This window comes from Petromyzon marinus, chromosome 32 (assembly GCF_048934315.1).
Source record: "Petromyzon marinus isolate PM22_M1 ecotype Great Lakes invasive population chromosome 32, UKy_Petmar_22M1.pri1.0, whole genome shotgun sequence".
Lineage (NCBI taxonomy): Eukaryota > Metazoa > Chordata > Hyperoartia > Petromyzontiformes > Petromyzontidae > Petromyzon > Petromyzon marinus.
Window position 1 is genome coordinate 2644044 of NC_133698.1, and position 15204 is coordinate 2659247.

The 15204-nt window shown below is 47.1% G+C and overlaps 1 protein-coding gene across 2 annotated transcripts in view; it reads left to right on the plus strand.

Annotated features, from left to right (window-relative positions):
• ACAD8 (acyl-CoA dehydrogenase family member 8) overlaps positions 1-15204 on the plus strand; it is a 597193-nt gene that overhangs the window by 286033 nt on the left and 295956 nt on the right. Inside the window, exon 1 of one of the 2 annotated variants that reach the window (XM_076071224.1) lies at positions 1997-2065. The exons of the other annotated variant lie outside the window; for it this stretch is intronic. The gene's annotated coding sequence lies outside the window, so the exon portion shown is untranslated. Of the gene's footprint in view, positions 1-1996; positions 2066-15204 lie in introns of those variants that run through there. 2 annotated transcript variants of the gene reach the window in all.

The following is a 15204-nucleotide window of genomic DNA, read 5'->3' on the forward strand; positions in this document are numbered from 1 at the left end:
GCATAAAATAAATATTCCCCTCTGCTGTGAGCCATCTGCATGCAGTATGGATGAGAAGCAGCATGGTCGAATGCATGAAAGCCAAATATCCTGAATAGATTTTGAGCATCAGCACAACTTGTGACATTCCACATCCAGTGCAGATATTGAGAAAATGCTGAAGATAAATTGAAATTTCATTGTATGTGCTGCAGCATCATATAATCATAGTTTAGTAAGAGTAGTTGTATGACTGATTGCCAATCAGATACCAGTATTTTAGACATGGGCCTAAATGACCACCACGGAAATCAGGATGGAAAAATTGATCTCGGCTCTTTATGCGATTGCTTTTGCAAATTTTGGTAGTTAAAGTCCTGTTAACTCCCTCGCCTGGTATGCAGGGGTCGTGGGTTCGATCCCGACCCTGACGTTTGTATATTTGGAGTTTGCGTGTCTCTCCCTGTGGTTGCATACAATTTTTCTCTGGGTCCTACGGTTTTCCCTCCATATATAGAAACGTGCCTTTAGAGTATTTGGCTGCTATACATTTCCACATGGTAAGCTACTTTGTTGAGCTATCATTTGTGACCAGGTCGCATCTGAAAACGAGCTCTATACTGTAGCTCAGTGGGCCTGAACATAAAAAAAGAAAAAATAATTTAGTTTAGTATAAAGAGGCAAACCACTTCTGAAGAAAACAGGATGATGAGCATGGAAGCATCAGTGTAGATACTGAGAGGCAGGCATAGAAAGAAATGGTTCGAGGTGGTGAGCCAGGAGCGTAGAATGAACGTGGAGATGATGGCATGGGACAGGAGTGAGTGTAGACGGGGACTCGGAAAGCATGGCCCACACGAGTGGGAAACAACGACAGGAAGCAGAAGACATTTTATGTTAACAGATTTCCCAATCAAGCCACCGTTTTTTTTAAACACAAAGCGTCTTTAAATGTTACCGTAGTTGGTGCGGCTGTATTACTGTGTGGGAGAAAGGTGATCTAAGTTATCTCCTGTGAGGCGTAGGGTTCAGGTTCTGGGTTGTTGCTGGACGATGTGACGGGGATGGACTGTGTCGAAGGCAAAGGAGAGGAACACCCGCTAAATGTTCACATTTCTCTGCATAATTAACCAAAGAAGCCGGCATTAATACATCTGCCAATGCATAATTAGCTGTGCAATTTAATTACCATACACCACAGCTGCATATTAAGGGTAGGTAGGCTTCATTTTCTAAATTGCTGCACCTGAGAATATTTCAATGGGCCCTTTTCCCCCAGCATTAACTCAGCCCCCCCCACCCCATCTCTCAGGTCTCCCCGACACACAACACGCGTGCGCGTCTTTGTGTGTGTGTGTGTTCATGATGCCACGTGCCCAACATGGAACACGCCTAATTAAATGCATCACAGCTGTGCTGCCACGTCGAGCCCCTGTGCAGCTGAGCAGGTGTATGCCGTTTAATTTGGATATTTTCCTCTGGGGTGTCATGAGGACTAGAGCCGGCTGATTTATGGTACAGCGGATGAAACGCGTGCTGTCAGTGACGCGCAGGTTTAAAGGGTTATGCAGTAAGGATTCATTTTTCTCTTAAACGAAGTCGTCAAATATGTTACGAGTGTCTGAGCATCATTTAGCTAACCAGGTTACATTCCGTTCGTATCCATTACCTCTTTTGAAAGCATAAACATTAAACGACAAAACTTTATTCGGCAAACTTAAATTACGGTGGCCTCTGGCAACGTCGAGGGTCGCTAAGCTTTGGAAAATTATCAGTATGCTTATAAACATTTTATTTAAAAAATCCAATTATACATGACAGGAGTGAAATCACAGGAACGTGTTGGCTTATCTTTCCACATAACACCAAGCAGCAGAGTATCATTGGCTTAATTTGGTTTAAGAAGGCCCTCACGTTGCTGACGAGACTCAGAGAGGCGAAGTCGGTTCACAGTTTGCCTGCAAAGTACACAAATGCTGCTCGAACGGTTTCCCCAAGAAGGCTCATAGGCCGGCGGACTACGACGCCCCATGATTTCGTCGCAGGAGTAGGACCTTTGACTGTTCACGAAACATTCGCCCGCACGGTGATTCCTGACGTTTTACTTTTGTAGGCTCTTGCGTCGCCGGCTCGGTTCATCTCACCACGTGTTCACCTTTTGTAGGCTCTTGCGTCGCCGGCTCGGTTCATCTCACCACGTGTTCACCTTTTGTAGGCTCTTGCGTCGCCGGCTCGGTTCATCTCACCACGTGTTCACCTTTTGTAGGCTCTTGCGTCGCCGGCTCGGTTCATCTCACCACGTGTTCACCTTTTGTAGGCTCTTGCGTCGCCGGCTCGGTTCATCTCACCACGTGTTCACCTTTTGTAGGCTCTTGCGTCGCCGGCTCGGTTCATCTCACCACGTGTTCACCTTTTGTAGGCTCTTGCGTCGCCGGCTCGGTTCATCTCACCACGTGTTCACCTTTTGTAGGCTCTTGCGTCGCCGGCTCGGTTCATCTCACCACGTGTTCACCTTTTGTAGGCTCTTGCGTCGCCGGCTCGGTTCATCTCACCACGTGTTCACCTTTTGTAGGCTCTTGCGTCGCCGGCTCGGTTCATCTCACCACGTGTTCACCTTTTGTAGGCTCTTGCGTCGCCGGCTCGGTTCATCTCACCACGTGTTCACCTTTTGTAGGCTCTTGCGTCGCCGGCTCGGTTCATCTCACCACGTGTTCACCTTTTCACTGCTCGCAACTTTGGAATTCCCAAGCCCTTTATCACCGTGCTCCATTCAAGCAAAGCGTCGAACCGAATCTACGGCAACTCTGGGCTGTGCTTAGTTGTTGCCGGCCTTGACATTTTGGGCCAGTGCTCGTCAACTTTGAAGCACAAAAGGTACTGTAAGTGATAAAATTGAAAATGCCGTATGTATCAGATTATAGACTTGAAGTAGTGCATTCTCCACAGAGGATGAAGACACGTCATACAGCATTGGGCAGCGGATTCCTGTTGAAGTGATAGCAGACATAGCTCTGTGGTTTTATTTTTCATGGCCGTTCTCTAATGTGCATTGAGGCCCTGCAAATGGAAGACCTTTCTGAATGAATTTTCTGCAGTACTCGTGATGCTGTCATTGTGGATTGGTCAGCACAGATGAATCGCAACCCACAGGTCACCCGTTCATTCTCCCCAAGTGGCAGTAAAAAAAAAACCCAGAAATGTGGGGCCAGTTTCTTAAATCGACCACCAAGCCTCTACCCACCGAGTTGTAATAAACGGTTGCACCCTCGGTCGACCGCTCAAGTCGCGAGTAGCGGGGGCTAAAGTGTGGGTAAACCCACCTATACCAAAAACGTCTGGCCATTGTGGAAGAAGAGGCAAAATACCCTTCCGCAAGCAGTGGTGTTGTGCTTGTCTCTGAGTGGACCATTGCACGATCGGAGCACCCTGCCGGATGGTAATACTCACTGCAGTGCTGGTAACTGCGACCACAATCCGCAGATTTCTGAGCCAACCGGGCGCATTTGCTGTTTGCCTATTTGCCTATTTATTCCTTATGCCTATTTATTCCTTATGCCACCGCCTTGGGAATTTTGAAAGGAAATCGCATTTCTTTCATTAACACATCGGGCCAATTTCCTCAGTGTTTTTTTTATTTTCTTCATGATGTGACTAAATTATTTGAGGACTGAGTGAATTGCAATGACTCTCAATCCAAAAGTCAATCCACTGTCATGCTGTCATGTTGATTTGCGGCAATGTCAGCTTGTGCCGGCTGAGAATATTTTTCATAGGAGTAAGTTAATATTTTCTACCACAATCATTTTTGGAACACAGTCTGTAAATTGTTACAGAAACATGTTTGCATATTGACAAAGCATCACAGAAACTAAACAGTTATATTCTACTTCAAGCATACATTCGCATTTATTTATGATTTTGTTGACCTAGTTGTGGGTGTTGTTTATATAGTATATTATATATTTTAAAATCCCACATATTTTAATTGTGCTATAGGTGTGATGTCTGACGGCCCACCTCTCCAAGCAAAGAGTATTAGCCACGTGACAAACACGATTATTCGTTGAGGCATTAGAAATATATTGTCGGAGTTCATGGAGAAAACCATCTTAAGTTGCTGGATGCGAGCCCCTTAGATTTTCCTTTTTCATAAATTAGCAGTTCTGATTTGCCACAATGAAAAAAAAACTAAACACATTCGTCAATAAGACTTGCTTTGAAGAGGAAAAGATATCATAAAAATATATTATTGTGGCATTTCACGCAAGGTCCTTTCTTCATGGTACAAACAAATGTGCTATACGCACCTCGTGACCTGTATACACACCTCATGACCTGTATACGCCCCTCGTGACCTGTATACACACCTCGTGACCTGTATACACACCTCGTGACCTGTATACACACTCGTGACCTGTATACGCACCTCGTGACCTGTATACGCACCTCGTGACCTGTATACACACCTCGTGACCTGTATACACACCTCGTGACCTGTATACACACCTCGTAACCTGTATACACACCTCGTGACCTGTATACACACCTCGTGACCTGTATACACACCTCGTGACCTGTATACACACACCTCGTGACCTGTATACACACCTCGTGACCTGTATACACACGTCGTGACCTGTATACACACCTCGTGACCTGTAAACTCACCTCGTGACCTGTATACACCTCGTGACCTGTATACACACCTCGTGACCTGTATACACACCTCGTGACCTGTAAACTCACCTCGTGACCTGTATACGCACCTCGTGACCTGTATACACACACCTCGTGACCTGTATACACACCTCGTGACCTGTATACGCACCTCGTGACCTGTATACACACCTCGTGACCTGTATACACAACCTCGTGACCTGTATACGCACCTCGTGACCTGTTTACGCACCTCGTGACCTGTATACACACCTCGTGACCTGTATACGCACCTCGTGACCTGTATACACACCTCGTGACCTGTATACACAACCTCGTGACCTGTATACGCACCTCGTGACCTGTTTACGCACCTCGTGACCTGTATACACACCTCGTGACCTGTATACGCACCTCGTGACCTGTATACACACCTCGTGACCTGTATACACACCTCGTGACCTGTTTACGCACCTCGTGACCTGTATACACACCTCGTGACCTGTATACGCACCTCGTGACCTGTATACACACCTCGTGACCTGTTTACGCACCTCGTGACCTGTATACACACACCTCGTGACCTGTATACACACCTCGTGACCTGTATACGCACCTCGTGACCTGTATACACACCTCGTGACCTGTATACACACCTCGTGACCTGTTTACGCACCTCGTGACCTGTATACGCACCTCAAAGGCAGCCGCATTTGTCTCTGTCGCCGCCGCTGCCGCCGTGCATGCTCGCGGCGTTTGGGGCTCGTTCCACCTCCCCACCTTTGGCCACCCCCCCCCCCCGCCCGCCTCTTTAGACTTTTGCTGAGCGCTGCGGAGCGGGTCTCCCGACGCAACCCCTCACGCTCGCTCGCGAAGGTGCGCCCCGCTCGTGCACGGTCAGCACCCGCGAACAAATCGGGCGTGCGTGCAAGCGAAACGCCTCTCCGTTACGCACGCCTGCAGAACGCTGGCGGTGAAGTGAATGCACGTTGGCGCTGTGGTCCGGGGCGGGTGGCTCGCGAGCGGAAGGTTGCGAAATGAAATCCTGGTTGGGAGTTTGACTTGACCCGTCATCCCTGTAGCACTCTGTGAAGGAAGTCAGCGGTGGTTGTGCTGCGGTTTGTCTCGTGCCAAGATGAGTGAGGGATTTTTATCACTTGGCTCAGGGCTGTAAACGGGAGGTGTGCACCACCTCAATGCTCATTTGAGCAGGAAATCACTTTGCCTACGTGAGTTCAAATCTTGGCTGGGTAGACTTTCAACACTTCAATCCTCAGGGATTAATACGATTAATACTGCTTTGTGGGAAAACTACACAAAGTGCTATTGGCCGGATTGACTGACCTCTGCCATGATAATGTGGAATTTAAAATGCTGGCTCAGAGCCATAAATAGAAATGAGTACCAAAAACAGTTAATTCGAGAAGTGTTTTTCCCCGTTTTTCTATACGTGTCATGGCATCTACTATGAGCATGCTTGGCTCCGTACGATGCGGAAGAAGTTCAACATACATACAACATACATACAGCATACAGTGAGGGAAAAAAGTATTTGATCCCCTGCTGATTTTGTACGTTTGCCCACTGACAAAGAAATTATTAGTCTATAATTTTAATGGTAGGTTCATTTGAACAGTGAGAGACAGAATAACAACAACAAAATCCAGAAAAACGCATGTCAAAAATGTTATAAATTGATTTGCATTTTAATGAGGGAAATAAGTATTTGACCCCTCTGCAAAACATGACTTAGTACTTGGTGGCAAAACCCTTGTTGGCAATCACAGAGGTCAGACGTTTCTTGTAGTTGGCCACCAGGTTTGCACACATCTCAGGAGGGATTTTGTTCCACTCCTCTTTGCAGATCTTCTCCAAGTCATTAAGGTTTCGAGGCTGACGTTTGGCAACTCGAACCTTCAGCTCCCTCCACAGATTTTATATGGGATTAAGGTCTGGAGACTGGCTAGGCCACTCCAGGACCTCAATGGGCTTCTTCTTGAACCACTCCTTTATTGCCTTGGCCGTGTGTTTTGGGTCATTGTCATGCTGGAATACCCATCCACGACCCATTTTCAATGCCCTGGCTGAGGGAAGGAGGTTCTCACCCAAGATTTGACGGTACATGGCCCCGTCCATTGTCCCTTTGACGCGGTGAAGTTGTCCTGTGCCCTTAGCAGAAAAACACCCCCAAAACATGTTTCCACCTCCATGTTTGACGGTGGGGATGGTGTTCTTGGGGTAATAGGCAGCATTCCTCCTCCTCCAAACACGGCGAGTTGAGTTGATGCCAAAGAGCTCCATTTTGGTCTCATCTGACCACAACACTTTCACCCAGTTGTCCTCTGAATCATTCAGATGTTCATTGGCAAACTTCAGACGGGCATGTATAAGTGCTTTCTTGAGCAGGGGGACCTTGCGGGCGCGGCAGGATTTCAGTCCTTCACGGCGTAGTGTGTTACCAATTGTTTTCTTGGTGACAATGGTCCCAGCTGCCTTGAGATCATTGACAAGATCCTCCCGTGTAATTCTGGGCTGGTTCCTCACCGTTCTCATGATCATTGCAACTCCAGGAGGTGAGATCTTGCATGGAGCCCCAGGCCGAGGGAGATTGACAGTTCTTTTGTGTTTCTTCCATTTGCGAATAATCGCACCAACTGTTGTCACCTTCTCACCAAGCTGCTTGGCAATGGTCTTGTAGCCCATTCCAGCCTTGTGTAGGTCTACAATCTTGTCCCTGACATCCTTGGAGAGCTCTTTGGTCTTGGTCATGGTGGAGAGTTTGGAATCTGATTGATTGATTGCTTCTGTGGACAAGTGCCTTTTATACAGGTAACAAGCTGAGATTAGGAGCATTCCCTTTAAGAGTGTGCTCCTAATCTCAGCTCGTTACCTGTATAAAAGACACCTGGGAGCCAGAAATCTTTCTGATTGAGAGGGGGTCAAATACGTATTTCCCTCATTAAAATGCAAATCAATTTATAAAAATTTTTACATGCGCTTTTCTGGATTTTGTTGTTGTTATTCTGTCTCTCACTGTTCAAATAAACCTACCATTAAAATTATAGACTGATCATTTCTTTGTCAGTGGGCAAACGTACAAAATCAGCAGGGGATTAAAATACTTTTTTTCCCCCTCAGTGTACATACGGCCTGGCTGTTGATTTGTACATTCACAACACTGGTGATAGGGCCCCAAACCTGCCAGGCTCTATTTTTAATTTAGACAGAAACATTTCAACTACAGTGGGGATGCGGTTAGAAATGCATTAAGGGGAATACATCCATGGGCACAGTTCAATCGTGTAAGCGAGTGATATGAGCCTTGATGCATATGTGACAGCCACGTTTGACGCAGCGCAGTAAGTTTCCAACCCAGGCGTGTGAGTTTGTGCATAATGAATGATAGTGGGGAGCGATAGTGTAGCGGTTAGCACGCTGCGCAATGAACCTGGCGACCCAGGTTCGATTCCCGCTCACGGCAAACACCAGTGACGATTATCTGAACCGGTCCCGGGCCTCCCCTAGGTCGACTCAGCCTCAAATGAGTACCTGGTGCGGTGTGTAAACATTGCCACTAGGGAGACAAAGGCGGTCGGGCGTGGTGCTGGCCACCCACCCCCTCGTGTACCGTTCCGGCCTTCATAGGTGCTCGCTAACAGCACTTGCCCCTACAGTCTGTTAAGGCTATATGGGGGAATCTTTGAATTAATGATAAAAATACATTTCATTTGTGAGCGCTTTTCTGAATACTCAAAGACACTTTACATAAAATCATAAAAGCAGCAAAAACAACATCAAATGGTAAAAACACTAAAAACACATCAAACTTAGCTAAACATTGAAAGCAATTTTAAAAAGGTGAGTCCTTAGTCAATGATTTGAACGCTGAAAGGTCGGTGCAGTCACGGATTTGTTTTGGGAGAGAGTTCCAAAGTGAGTGGGCAGCTACAGAGAAGGCTCTGTCGCCCCAGGTTCGACGCTTGGTCCTGAGAGGTGGAGTCAGGAGGTTGGCGTCAGATGAGCGAAGGCTACGGGATGGGTTGTGGCGGTGGAGCAGGTCAGTGAGGTAGGAAGGGGCCTGGTTACGAAGGGCTTTATGTGTGAGGAGGAGGATTTTGAATTGAATTCGTTGTGGGACCAGGAGCCAATGGAGGTTCTGGAGGACAGGGGTAATGTGGTCACCGGTGCGGGTGTGAGTTAGCAGATGAGGAGCAGAGTTCTGGATGTACTGGAGTTTATTTAATACTTTGGTTTAGGTGCCGTATAGGATGCTGTTGCAGTAATCGATTCTGGAGGTGATGAAGGCGTAGATGAGGGTTTCTGCAGTGGAGAAAGAGAGTGATGGGTGAAGTCTGGAGATGTTTTTGAGGTGAAAAAAGGCAGTTCTGGTGATTTGTTTTACGTGGTGTTCAAAGGAGAGGTGATTGTCAAAAAAGACTCCAAGGTTGCGACTTTGAAGGGATGGAGACAGGGTGTAGGTATCGACAGTGACGGAGAAACTGCGAATGGATTTAGTGATAGATTTGGGACCGATGATGATCATATCTGTTTTGTCGCAGTTAAGTTTAAGGCAATTGGTGTGCATTCACGATTTAATGTCAGCGAGGCAGTTAGAGAGAGTGGAGTGTTTGGCGGAGGTGATGGATTTGGTGGAGATGTAGAGCTGGACATCATCGGCATAGCAGTGAAAGTTAAGACCATGGTGGCGAATGACGTTGCCAAGGGGAAGCAGGTATAGTATGAAGAGCAAAGGACCAAGCACCGAGCCCTGGGGGACACCTTGGGACAACAGAGCGGTGGAGGAGGTGCAGTTGTTGATGTGGATGAACTGTTGTCTGTCGGTGAGATAAGATTGGAGCCAGGAGAGGGCGGTGCCAGTGATGTTGAGGGTAGATTTGAGGCGAGAGAGAAAAATGGTGTGGTTGATAGTGTCAAAAGCTGAAGTGAGGTCCAGGAGGATGAGGATGCTGAGGTGACCAGAGTCTGCGGAGAGGAGGATGTCGTTGGTCACTCTGAGGAGGGCTGTTTCAGTGCTGTGTTGTGAACGGAAGCCGGATTGAAATGGTTCGAACAGGTCAATTGAGGAGAGGTGGGTTTTGAGTTGTTTGGCGACAGTGCGTTCCAGTATCTTAGACAGAAAGGGGAGATTGGAAATGGGCCGAAAGTTTGACATAATGTTGGGGTCAAGTCCAGGTTTTTTGAGAATGGGGGTGACAGCAGCCAGTTTGAGTGAACGTGGGATTGAGCCAGAGCTGAGAGAGGAGTTAATGATTTTTGTGATGAGTGTGAAGATAGCTGGTAAACAGTCTTTGATGAGGTGGGATGGGATGGGGTCCAGGACACATGTTGATGTTTTCATCCCTGTCAAGATTTTAGACAGCTCCCCCGGCGACACTGGGGAGAACTGAGACAGTGGCTGAGAGGTGTAGGGGGGGGGGAACAAATGATGGAATGACAGAGCAGACAGTGGTGGCAGAAGAAGAGGACAGGTTGGTGTAAATGGTGTCAATTTTGGTCTGAACGAATGATAGAAAGGTGTTACATTTATCAGTTGTGAATGAGTTGACGATATTGTCACTGGGTTTGAGAAGTTTATTTACTGTGTAGAAAAGAGCCTTTGGGTTGGTAGAACCAGAATGTATGAGGTGTGAGTAGTAGGTGGACCGGGTAGTGTTAAGAGCTTCTTTATACTGCTGAAGGTAGTCTGTGTAAGCTTGTAGATGAACAGTTAAACCAGTTTTCTTATGGAGCCTTTCAAGCTGACGCTTACGGAATTTCATTTTGTGCAGAATAGGAGTGTACCAGGGAGCAGAGTGAGTGAATGAGACAGTTTTAGTTTTGATGGGAGCCAGATGATCGAGACTGGTGGAAAGTGTTTCATTGTATTAGTTGGTGAGGTCGGAAGGGTTGTCAGTCATGGGTGGGGTGGAGGAGGATTTTTTGCTGGCAAGAGAGGCTGAAAGGGCAGGACTAGAGATGGATTTAAGATTTCTGAAAGAAATTGCCCTTTTGTCCTTGGTTGTAGAAATGGGGAGATCAATGTTCATGGTGATTGCCCAGTGGTCCGAGATGTTGTGGTTGTGGGGCTCGAGGAGCGGTATGGTGAGACCAGTAGAGCAGACCAGATCCAAAATGTGACCACGGCTGTGGGTTGGAAAGTTGACATCTTGGGTGAAATTGAAGCAGTGTAGCAGTTCCAGGAATTCAGTAGCAAATTTAGAGTCAGTGTCAATGTGGATGTTAAAATCTCCCAGGAGCAGAACAGAAGGTGAGATGGCAGATAACTGAGTTAAAAGTCAGAGAGAAAGGAAGGATTTCGTTTGGGCAGTCGGTATATTATGGCAGTGACCAGAGGAGTGGGACCAGAGAGTTTGAAAGTGGTGTGTTCAAAGGACTGAACAGCAGGGATGGAGATGGTGGATGTTTTAATGTCATTTCTGTACACTGCAGCGACACCACCTCCTCGCCCCTCAGATCGGGGTTTGTCAATGTATGTATATCCTGTAGGTGTAGTCTGGTTGAGTGCGAAATAGGCCATAGGTTTATGCCAAGTTTCAGTGATACAGAGAAAATCCAGGTTATTGTCAGTAATGAATTCATTTAAAATTAGGCTTTTATTGTTTAGTGAGCGGGTGTTGAGCAAAGCCAGTTTCAGGTGACTTTGCTTCGTGGTGAATTGAGAGGACCGAGGGATGGGGCGGAGATTGGTTAGGTGCACGTGTCGTATGTTGTGATGACGTATTAAGGAAGTTGTGGGGCGCAAACAGGACCAGAGGGATGGAATGGAGTTTGGGGTTGAGTAGTTGTAATTGAACATACGACCAGAGCCTTTGTGAAGCGGACGGCGAATTAGTCCAGTTTCTCGGTGAATGTCAATGCAGTTCAAATGCAGGGGGTTGTTGATTGAGTGGAAGTCGGTGGTGGAGTGGAGTGGTGGCATTATCCAGGTGTGGAGGGCGTCCACGGCTCCCAGGCGCCGCTCCGGCTTCTCGACGGTGGCGCTGCGACCGCTGCGTGACGGGAGCCGTGGGAGCAGCTCAGGCAGACCCGGGGAGCAGCAGCTCAGGCAGGCCCAGGGAGCAGCAGCTCAGGTAGACCCAGGGAGTAGCAGCTCAGGTAGACCCGGGGAGCAGCAGCTCAGGTAGACACAGGGAGCAGCAGCTCAGGTAGACACAGGGAGTAGCAGCTCAGGTAGACCCGGGGAGCAGCAGCTCAGGTAGACACAGGGAGCAGCAGCTCAGGTAGACCCAGGGAGCAGCAGCTCAGGTAGACCCAGGGAGTAGCAGCTCAGGTAGACTCGGGGACCAGCAGCTCAGGCAGACCCAGGGAGCAGCAGCTCAGGTAGACCCAGGGAGTAGCAGCTCAGGTAGACACAGGGAGCAGCAGCTCAGGCAGGCCCAGGGAGCAGCAGCTCAGGTAGACCCAGGGAGCAGGACACACTCATTATGCATCGTTGTGAACTATGGGTATAATAGGATATAACAATGCTCCACATAAACACGTAACGAGTCTGTATATAATATCGCAATTTTGGGTTGAAGAGTGGCCCCATCGTTTAAATGGAGTTGTCAAATAATATCTCCTTACCTTGTTGGCTGCTGATGAGATCGAGAAGGTCCAACACGAGTTTAGAGTTTGCTTGCTTGAACAAATGGTTCTGAAAGAGGGTCGTCTAATTGTGCTCCTCCTGGTGTAGAAGGAGGAGCGTGCCATTACATCAACTATTGGACCAAAGATGTGGCTACTACTTGAACATAGTGGTACAAGACAGAGGAAAGTAGAAACAAATGGACTAACTGCCCATGGATTATGATGATGATGATGATTCATCCTGAACCTTCTCTTGTCCTTTAACAAACAGTGAGGGAAAAAAGTATTTGATCCCCTGCTGATTTTGTACGTTTGCCCACTGACAAAGAAATGATCAGTCTATAATTTTAATGGTAGGTTTATTTGAACAGTGAGAGACAGAATAACAACAACAAAAATCCAGAAAAACGCATGTCAAAATGTTATAAATTGATTTGAATTTTAATGAGGGAAATAAGTATTTGACTACTCTGCAAAACATGACTAAGTACTTGGTGGCAAAACCCTTGTTGGCAATCACAGAGGTCAGACGTTTCTTGGAGTTGGCCACCAGGTTTGCACACATCTCAGGAGGGATTTTGTCCCACTCCTCTTTGCAGATCTTCTCCAAGTCGTTAAGGTTTCGAGGTTGACGTTTGGCAACTCGAACCTTCAGCTCCCTCCACAGATTTTCTATGGAATTAAGATCTGGAGACTGGCTAGGCCACTCCAGGACCTTAATGTGCTTCTTCTTGAGCCACTCCTTTGTTGCCTTGGCCGTGTGTTTTGGGTCATTGTCATGCTGGAATACCCATCCATGACCCATTTTCAATGCCCTGGCTGAGGAAAGGAGGTTCTTATCCAAGATTTGACGGTACATGGCCCTGTCCATCGTCCCTTTGATGTGGTGAAGTTGTCCTGTCCCCTTAGCAGAAAACACCCCCAAAGCATAATGTTTTCACCTCCATGTTTGACGGTGGGGATGGTGTTCTTGGGGTCATAGACAGCATTCCTCTTCCTCCAAACACGGCGAGTTGAGTTGATGCCAAAGAGCTCCATTTTGGTCTCATCTGACCACAACACTTTCACCCAGTTGTCCTCTGAATCATTCAGATGTTCATTGGCAAACTTCAGACGGGCATGTATATGTGCTTTCTTGAGCAGGGGGACCTTGCGGGCGCTGCAGGATTTCAGTCCTTCATGGCGTAGTGTGTTATCAATTGTTTTCTTGGTGACTATGGTCCTAGCTGCCTCGAGATCATTGACAAGATCCTCCCGTGTAGTTCTGGGCTGATTCCTCACCGTTCTCATGATCATTGCAACTCCACGAGGTGAGATCTTTCATGGAGCCCCAGGCCGAGGAAGATTGACAGTTCGTTTGTGTTTCTTCTATTTGCGAATAATCGCACCAACTGTTGTCACCTTCTCACCAAGCTGCTTGGCAATGGCCTTGTAGCCCATTCCAGCCTTGTGTAGGTCTACAATCTTGTCCCTGACATCCTTGGAGAGCTCTTTGGTCTTGGCCATGGTGGAGAGTTTGGAATCTGATTGATTGATTGCTTCTGTGGACAGGTGTCTTTTATACAGGTAATAAGCTGACATTAGGAGCACTCCCTTTAAGAGTGTGCTCCTAAAAGACACCTGGGAGCCTGAAATCTTTCTGATTGAGAGAGGGTAAAGTACCTTTTTCCCTCATTAAAATGCAAATCAATTCATAACATTTTTGACATGCGTTTTCCTGGTTGTCTTGTTGTTGTTCTATCTCTCACTGTTAAACCTACCATTAAAATTATCGACTTATCATTTCTTTGTCAGTGTGCAAACGTACAAAATCAGCAGGGGATAAAATACTTTTTTCCCTCACTGTACCTGTCAATTATAAACAAACTCAATGCATCTTTGTAGAAGACAGTGGTGGGATCAAACCAACATGGGGGGGTGATGGGGACAATCGCCTCCCCATTGAAACCCAAACATGTGGAGTTATTGCTGTTTACCACAGCGAAATAACATTTATAGTTGTATTATTATGGGATCTTCCCCGCACCCACACCCTTGGGGAGTGTATAGCTCCGCGTCAGGTGGGGCAATAGACTCGAAGGACTAAAAAAAATAACAACGTATATTTAATTGTATGTACAGAGACATAGATAATGGAGTTGTTCTTGTGAAAATGCTTTTGCCCGTGAAGCTCCAGAAGAGCACCTGTCATATCATTGGCATGGCTTTGTGGCAGCGCCAGAGAGGGCTTTTGCGTGGGCCTTGTTGAGTTCGATTTGTTGCTTCTCGTGCCCCAGGAACGCCATCAGGGCCACTCAGTGCCGTACGCCTGGCGTGGCCTTCCCACGCCCAGCTCGTTAACGTTAACTAACTGTCAAACACATTTTTTTATTTTGAGCTATGTATCTCTTTTTCAGAAGCCACCCGGCCATCACAAATGATAGCTCAACTAAGTGGCTTATCACGTGGAAATTTATAGCAGCCAAATTCTCGAAACCGCACGTTTCTAAATGTGGAGGGAAAAAAACCTGGAGGACCCGGAGAAACATCCACGTGAACACAGGGAGATGGATATGCAAATTCCAAATATACCGGTATCAGGGTAGAAATTGAACCTACAACCTTCAGTATACCAGGCGAGGTAGTTAAGATCTTGCCACTGTGGCGACGTTGTTCGTGGATGCTGGCGAGCCACTGCAGCCCACCAATTCGTAAGGGGGTTGATGGATCAAGCTAAGATCGTGTGAATGAGCCGTCTACCTTAAAGGTACCAGGGTCCCACTATGAGGCAGTAAACCACGTGAGGGTCCTTGTGTTTGGGGTTATGCAGAATCTTTTTTGAGGCATTCTGGTTCCCTCTGATTTGGAAATATGCTTGAGGTGGCTTTCATGTCAGTGCAGAGCCAGCACTGCCAAGATCCGGGCTTGAATACTCTACAGGTCTCCTGCTCCCTATAATAAAATGGGTTATTTAAGAGTCATGAGTTTATGATCCCTAAT